Below are 8,509 nucleotides of genomic sequence, written 5' to 3' on the forward strand. Positions count from 1 at the left end.
TTTTAAAGAGCAGTTCTTCAAAGATAAGAGTTTCCAAACACATTTTTTCTATTTTTATTTTCTTTCAAGCATGTTGTACTTTTAATTTTAGATGTGTGTACTGTTATGGAAATTTGTATTATGTAAAAAATTGAAATTGGGACAATCCACTTCTGCTTAAGACCTTTACAGGTTCATTCATAAATAGGGCAGATCGCTGATGATCTAAAGAACAGGCAACCAGACACCCTGCCTAGTAACACTGAGGCTCCACGCAAACGTGGTAAAGAGCAGTGTTAAACTGTGACACTGTGTAATGGAAGAACAATGACCAATCTAACAGTTGAAACCCAAAAAACTAGACCAGTGAAACCATAGACTCCAACAAGACAAGAAATTGAAACTCCAACTATTACAACAGACCCAATAACCATGAATCAACTATCCCTAAATCGATCAAAAATCTTCCAACTACGTCTTCTCAACCTGACCAAACTCCAACAAATGTGAACTTTCATGATAAAAACTCCTCTCAAACAACAAATCCAGAACCTTTGTTGTAGACACCTGATGCAGCAAAAGAGAAAAACCAAGCTAGCACAGGCTTGCATGCGTCGCCTCCATGTCCAAGTAGGCTGAAGAAGAAGGACAATAGCCAATAGTTCAAAAGATTCTTGGATGTATTAAAACAGCTTCACATTGACATTCCTCCGGTAGAAGCTTTCAAAAAAATTCTAAGCAAAGTAAAGTTCTTGAAGGACATTTTATCGAATAAATGCAGACTAGGCGAATTTAAAATCGTTGCACTAATTCATGAGTGGAGCGCATTGTTCAAGAATAACATCTTTGTGAAAATGAAGGATCCAGGAAGCTTCACTTACCCTATTTTATTGGAGGCAAGAAAGTCGACCATGTGTTATGTGATTTGGGCACAAGTATCAACCTAATGCCATTATCTATTTTCCAAAAGTTGGGAATTGGTGAGGCTAGGCCCACTATAGTGACCCTATAGCTCGCTGATAGATCCATAACATACCTTAAAGGGAAGATTGAGGACGTGTTTGTTCAAGTTGATAAATTCATCTTCCCTGCCAATTTCATTATCTTGGATTATGAGGCTGACACTGAAATTACCATCATCCTCGGGTGCCCATTCTTATCCACTGGATGCCCATTGATTGACATGAAAAAAGGCAAACTAACCATTCGTATGGATGATCAGCAAGTTAAATTTAATGTGTTTAATGCATTGAAATACCTAGATGAGCTAGAAATATGTCAGCGCATTAATAATATGGGAATTGGATGTTGGGAAGTGTTGAAAGAGGAATTGAAAGAAGAAGAAGGAAGTTACTTAGTAGCTTATGGCGTGATTCTAGGAATAACGAATGAGCTGTAGGTTTCTAAGAAGCATTTCATATGGGCATGGGGATCCTCGCCGCAAGTACCTCTGAATTGCACTGTGTTCTGCAGCATTTGGAGCATAACTAATTTCATTTCGAACCTCATCTTATCAGGCGTTAGGTAGATGATCCTCGACAAAAAGTCATATAGTACTGGTGACACATACTCATGCATTGGACGCATGTTATTGTTCACCATTAGGATCAGAATCAAAGCAGTATTTGCTAGTTGTTGAGCCAAGTTCTGATTTATTTGGTTATCTACCATCTATTGTTGTTGTTGTTGTTGTTGTTCTCACCTTAACCTTCGAAGACAATTTGATCTGTTTCTTCGTCTAAAGGTTCTTTCAATTTCAAGGTCGTATATGAGTTCAGGAGTACTCTCTTTGCTCATAAAACGTTCACAAGTTTAGGCTTAACTTGTAATACTCCTTTGATTGAAAGTTTATGCAAAAGATACAAAAGCCAAATTCTAGTTAGCTTAGTTGCTAGAGTCCTCGACAACAACGCCAAAAACTTTTCGCCTCGTGATTTTGATTCTAAACGTACTTAAAATGATGGAGAAGAATGGTGATGAATGAATATGATGAATGGAGATGGATGAAAGGGTCATTTCTCTCTAGGTAGGAGGAGAATCAGGGGATGCGTTGGTAGTGGATGCATGTACACCTTGTGGATGTGTACAAATTCTCTCAAGTCAGACCCAAGTATAAGTCTAACTCAAGTTTTCTGGTAAGTCCAAGGTCGAACGTAGGGACTCTAGAATGCTTCAAACATAGGCCTTGTTTTTGGATCTAATATAGATGTTTCCTAATTAACTTGAGAAATTTTGGTTATTTACACTGACATAATGGCACACATGCAAGAATAATTTAAAGTTCAGAGGGAAAAAGGGATTTATGAATGAATGGTTTTAAGTGTAAGTGGTATGCGTTGATTCCAAGTAGGATTAGCAAGCATAATGAAGATGAGATGATGATGATACAAATGCTTGTCTACAATCTAAATGTATGTGTTTTGCGTTAAAAATTCCGGTCTTCAATTCATATTCAATTCAGCATCTCTCAATGCAAATGTCACATATAATCAGGGTGCATGCATTGGCTACAAAGAACATGCAAAAGATGTGAGTAACTTTATCTCTAAACCTATTTCGCACCCTGACTTAAGGTGTTCTATAGTTAAATTGCAGTAATTTAACTACTTAATCACTTTAATCAACTGATTAGGTTGTTTTAAGAACGAATTTCAAGATCTCATTAAGTCAAAAAACTAGTAAACACAAATAATTTCAAGTGTAAACAGATGGATATGTGTTGAATGGCCAAAAGATAAGATTGAATTAAGGATAACAAATGTTTATACAACAATCTCAGCTTAATAAAATAAAATGGGGAATGGAAATTAAATGTAAAAAGGAAGAAGTCAAGCCATAGAGTTCAACTTCTTGTCCTCTTTGGCTTGGTTTTAATGCTTGTTTCAACCAACTTGATGAAGAAGTTGATGATCTTTCTCTCGAGCTCTATCTCCAATAACTCCTCTTGATCAACAATGGAATGGTATCTTCCTTCCTATTCTTGCAGACGACTAAGTCTAACTACTAGAGAAAATTCTAACTATATTGCTCCAAGGTGATTTTTTTTTTTTGGTTTAGAAACTGGTTTATCCTCTTATAGGCAAATCTCAGCAATTTGGTGATCAGACTTGTATTAAATTTCATGCCCTGGACCAGCTACCTGCCACTTAGACATACAAAGCCTATCTTTAGGATGCATGCATCTAACACAGAATGCAGGAAACACTAGTAAGTCTATCTCTAGCTGTACTAGGCATTCTACTTGATGCAGCTTAGTTATTCTTTTGAACAATCTAAGTTAAAGATGCTTTTACCAAGTTGTCAAGTTGGCTTGAGCGTTAGAATGAAGTTATGCATGAAGTATTAATGCGTTCAACATAAATAAGAGATAAACAATAGTAAGTATGATGGATCAAACATATGAATTTTATAAAGAACAAGTAGTCTTTACAAAAATAATATTCAATCGAATGGAGACAATCACTTGTATAGGCAGTGGACGGAGTATCTTTCTCAAGAATGGTTTCCTCTACTCCTCGACCGACGGTGTTGGTGATTCTCAACCCTTTTGATCGTCTCAACACCACGGCACAGCTTCTACAGAACTAAGACTATAACTACAATTTATAGAGAGTAAGGATCTTGATGATTTCCCGAACTTTTAACTCTGGAGGAACTTCATCTATTTATAGGCGTTAGTCACGTCCACTTGATGAATGGGCAGCATTAAAGTCCATGCTTGGTTGGCCGCCTGACTCTTGGAAGCTTTTCAGACGCCGCCTGCTGCTTGGAAGCTTTTCAGACGTCGCCTATTGCAGGTGCCCATACTTGCAAGTGGTGATGTGACACAATCAGCCTGGAGCAATGAATATTCTCCATGTTGAACTCCCTCCGACGCATGGTCCATGTGTTAGAGTCTTTCCTGCGGCACTTTTCTAATGTGTTAATGTTAATTCTTGCGTTGAAATCCTACAATACAGTGCGTTAGTGCCGCGATATTCAGTAATAAAACTTCTCTTGCATGAGTTTGCTGATGTTTGAATAAACCATGTGTTTCTACTAAAAATGAGGAGAGTTTATCATTAAAAACCTTAGTTGTTCTAACTTAAGAGCAAAAATAACTTGTATTTCAACAAGTTATCAGTCAATTTTACTCGACAACCAAAATCCTGTGGACACGGTATGCGATGCATGTTCCTAAGATATGCGTTGATAGTCATGCGTCAATGGTCATGTGTTGAACTGATAATGTGTTAATGAATGTATGCGATGACCATGTGTCCTGCCACAAGTTTTCTTGCGCTGGAACCAAGTATAATTCCAACGCAAGTTTCTTAGGTAATCCGGGGTCGAACACAGAGACTTGTAGCTATATGTATGCAGTGATGTGCATGCAGCAGTATAAATAAAAGAATGGAAGGGATGTTACTAAGTTAATCCTACTCCTACTCCTATCTAACAGACAACACAATGAGAATATGCATGTAAGGTAGAGATGCAACAAACCTTGACTTGAAATAAATGTATGGAAAAATAGATAAAATGCTGAGATAATTTCATTGCAACCCTTAAGAGTGACTGCAAAGACAACCTTAGTCAACGCAAGCCATGCGATCATGCAACACACATACAATAGTAAATCACCTCTCGGTGCGAATGCTATGGCTTCTAATGCTAGAATGCATGCGATGTACGTGCAAAGGTGCCTATAGGGCCTACACATAAGCCTCTAATTCTTGTCTATGTGATGATACACAAATAAGGCGACCACATATCATCATACCTATCTCTAGGGTGCATGCGATGCATGTTGACAAACAAAGCTTATATCTAAGTCCCTATCTCTTGTTTATGCCGATCTAATCTTGCTCTTTCGAGTCTAGATTCTAACCTAGCTCTCTTGAGTCATTAGGTTCTTTGTTTAGACTCTCTCTCGAGTAGCTCTAAAGGGGTGTTGGGCACAACATAAAACAAGACAACGCATGAACTTGGTTGACGCAAGATTACTCCTATCTCTAGTGAACAATGCATGCCTTGCTTAATGCGTCCAACCACTTACCCTCTCGGGCAGTTGATTGTTGCTAACTTTACTTATAGACAAGCAATGTGTTAGCCTATTGACAGGTGTTCCAGCAACTTCACACTAAGCAAACAAGATTACTCACACACTTACGCAACGCACACCTCTCGGTGGGTTGCCACATGCTTCATATCCCTAATCCACATGACTAAGTACGCAATACCCAAGGAATCCCACTAAGTGTTGCAATGAAAGTAAAAATGCTAAGCAAAGAAGATAGAGATGAAGTTGAAGGAAACAGAAAAGTGTATTGAAAACAAGTTGTATTAATTCCTTAATCATAAAATGACATACAATACAATATAGGAAAAGAAAGGAAAAAGAAATGACTGACTGGAAGCTAAGCTTTGCTTCCAGCGGATGTGTGTCAAGGCTGCCGTTGGTGCCATGGATAGGCGGAGGAGCTGACTCTCTCGAGATCTAGCTCTGGTCAAAGGCTCTAGTCGTCACTCGGAATGGATGAAGAAGGTGAAGAACTCTCAAGCGTCTTCTCACGCATTTTATCTGGATCGCGGGGAAAGTTCCCGGTTCACAAGGATCCTCCCCCGGATAACTTGAATTTCAGCTCATCGGCCTTTATTTATAGAGCTTGGGTCGTTGACAACATTAATTGGACTGCTCTGAGTCTGACGTTCGGCGCGTTAGTCCTTTCTAAACCTCTGCCACTAACGGCGTGGTAGGTGAAACATCAACATCATCTTTTAGATTTTCTCAAGGTAGATGCATTGATGCGTTCATTCCACCTACCTTGCGTTGATCCCATTAGTTTGTGTTGTCGCGTAGCCGCAATCATTCAATGGTCGCGTTCGCTTAATACCGCAACTCTACATGATGACTGCAATCGCTTGACGAGCGCAATTCCCATGCGATGGATGCATACGGTTGATTACCGCAACATCCATGTGTTGATCGATGCGTTTGCCTTTTCGATGGAGTGTTTCTTCGCATGCGATCGTCTATGCGGTGGTCCGATTTCCACGTTTGCGTTCATTTCCTGCATTAACTACAAAAATAGAACATTGAATGCATAATTAACGCAAAATAACGGGTTAGCTGAGATTCATCATGTTGATCGACGCAAGGTCACTTTTTTGTGAATTCCTATCATTATTGACGCATATTTTGTTTAACAACCTCCATAATTCTAAGTAAAAGGCCTAGGATGACATGCATTTCTGCATGTCATCAGTATTTAAGCTACAAAAAACCAATTATCTAGGGTCAAAAAGTAATTTTAAGACTTTAGAGTCTTGTACTTATTATGGTTACCAATTTGTTGATCTTTGTAAGTTGACTATAGCTTGTGGAGGGACGAATAATTATATTACTTTTGTTGAAGTGAATGAGTTAATTGTTATGTTTATGGAAATTTGTGTATATAAATATCTTATTACTTTTATTATATCCATATAAATATTTTTTAGTCAACCTTCTCCAGAATGAAATATCATATGTAGTGTAGAATCGGATCTGAGGCTCTTTACTAGGATTGGAACAAGCGAGGAACGAGTGACCAACGGCTCCGCTTAAGCACTCGACATGCAGTTAGCACAAAACATGTTCATCATATGGCCGAGTGAAGCGCACCTGCACCTGCCTTTGTGAAGGGTGAAAATGAAGCAACATAGCATCACTTTAGATAGGAACAAAATGGATGACGAGGGGGGCCTCCGCCTGACAAGGGGAGAGTGGCCAAGCGGTCAAAAGTGATTGACTATAAATCTATTATGTCTATTAGTATCACTATAATGTTGGTTTTCGGCTCATATTATAGCTCAATTTTGTACTAGTAATAACAGTAATATTCAATTTTTATACTAGTAATATTCAATTTAATTAATGAAATACTTTTACCGCGACTTATATATGTTGCAAAAGATACTTGCAATGACCATTGATCCACATTTAGCAACAATCTCATACGTTACTAAAGCTTAACTTTTAAAGAAGAATTTTCAACATCACTGTATAACACAAAGAGCGACAAAAATATGTTGCTAAAAGTATGCCTTTAGTAACGCGTTAGCGTTAGTAAATGTCACGTTTTAGCGGCGCGTAGTGAGTATGTCACTGAAACTTTTGACTACGCGACTATCACGACATTCACAGTGACGTGCCTCTACACGTTGCTTATACTTTTAGCAGCTTTTTGTTTTTGTTTTTTTTGCTTTTAGCAATGCGTTTTACTCGTCACTAAAAGCTATTTTTCTTGTAGTGTACATTTTTCTTCACAATGAATGCATTTATATCACTAATGATATTAATTGTTCCAACTTTGAAATAACAATAACTTGTATTTCTACAAGTTATCAGTTTTCTCTAGGTTGATAGGAGCAATACGATTAATTTAGACAATAAATTGCAGCCTAAATAACCTATTGCTTCTTATGGACTCACTAACATTTTTGTCATATATTGCTAGATATTCCTAAGCATTCAACCACAAATCCTCAAGTAGTTTTTCAAACAATCAAGAGAAAATCTAATTGATTAAGCAAGATAAACAGAGGCAAACCCATAGCTAAGATATGAAAATTATAATTAAACAAAACTCCCAAAATTACATTGTTTCAAAATCCCCTAAGCTAGAAAATAGCTAGAACTTACCTTCCCATGGAGATAGAGCAGACAAATCCTGATATCGTTGCATTAATTACATGAGAAGAAGGAAGAAAATAAATAAAAACATGAGTGGAAGAGGGAGAAGTGGAAGAAATTTGGTTGGAGACCGAATTGGAGGTGATCTTTTGCCTTAAAATGAAAAAGAAACATTTTATACAGCAATCACAGTATTGCAACGCTGCACCTAGTGTTACAACCCTGCGACAAACAACGTGCGCACCTCCGTCACAATTTAAGCATTGCAACGCTACCCTGTTCAACATTATGGAAGCTACTGTTTTGTAGCGTTGCGCAACGCTCGACTGAGTATTGCGACGCTCCATCTAGGGGAATTTTTGTCCTTTCACATTCTTTTGAAGCCCGATTGCTCAAATTAGCTTCTAATTGCTCTAAATTAACCCGAATAGCTCGTAACGACTGATTCCACCTCCAATATGCTTGATACCTATAAAATCATTAAATAAACACATTAAACATAACAACAACCTATAATTAAGAAGAGAAAAATAGCACATTTTTTGTGCTATCAAAGAATAAATTGAGAAAGACTTGGAGAAGGGGTAAACCTTTCTCCATATAAACATCTCTTTATGGCCAATTTAGGGTATGGAATTTCATTATGAAAAACCTCAGCCTCCCATTTAGATTTCCTCTCAAACTTTCTCTCAGTTATTCTCCATTATTCTTTCCTCCTCCAAGATGATAGAGACCATCCTTCTACCATTGGATTCCTAGAGAATAACATCATTGCATTTATGGTGGTGTTCCTTGTTCGTTGAAGAGACGTTCGTTAGAAAAAAAGAGAGGAAAATGTGAAGTGTTCGGGATTCAACAAAGATTTGTTGCTTT

This window comes from Benincasa hispida, chromosome 11, assembly GCF_009727055.1.
Source record: "Benincasa hispida cultivar B227 chromosome 11, ASM972705v1, whole genome shotgun sequence".
NCBI classification, from domain to species: domain Eukaryota; kingdom Viridiplantae; phylum Streptophyta; class Magnoliopsida; order Cucurbitales; family Cucurbitaceae; genus Benincasa; species Benincasa hispida.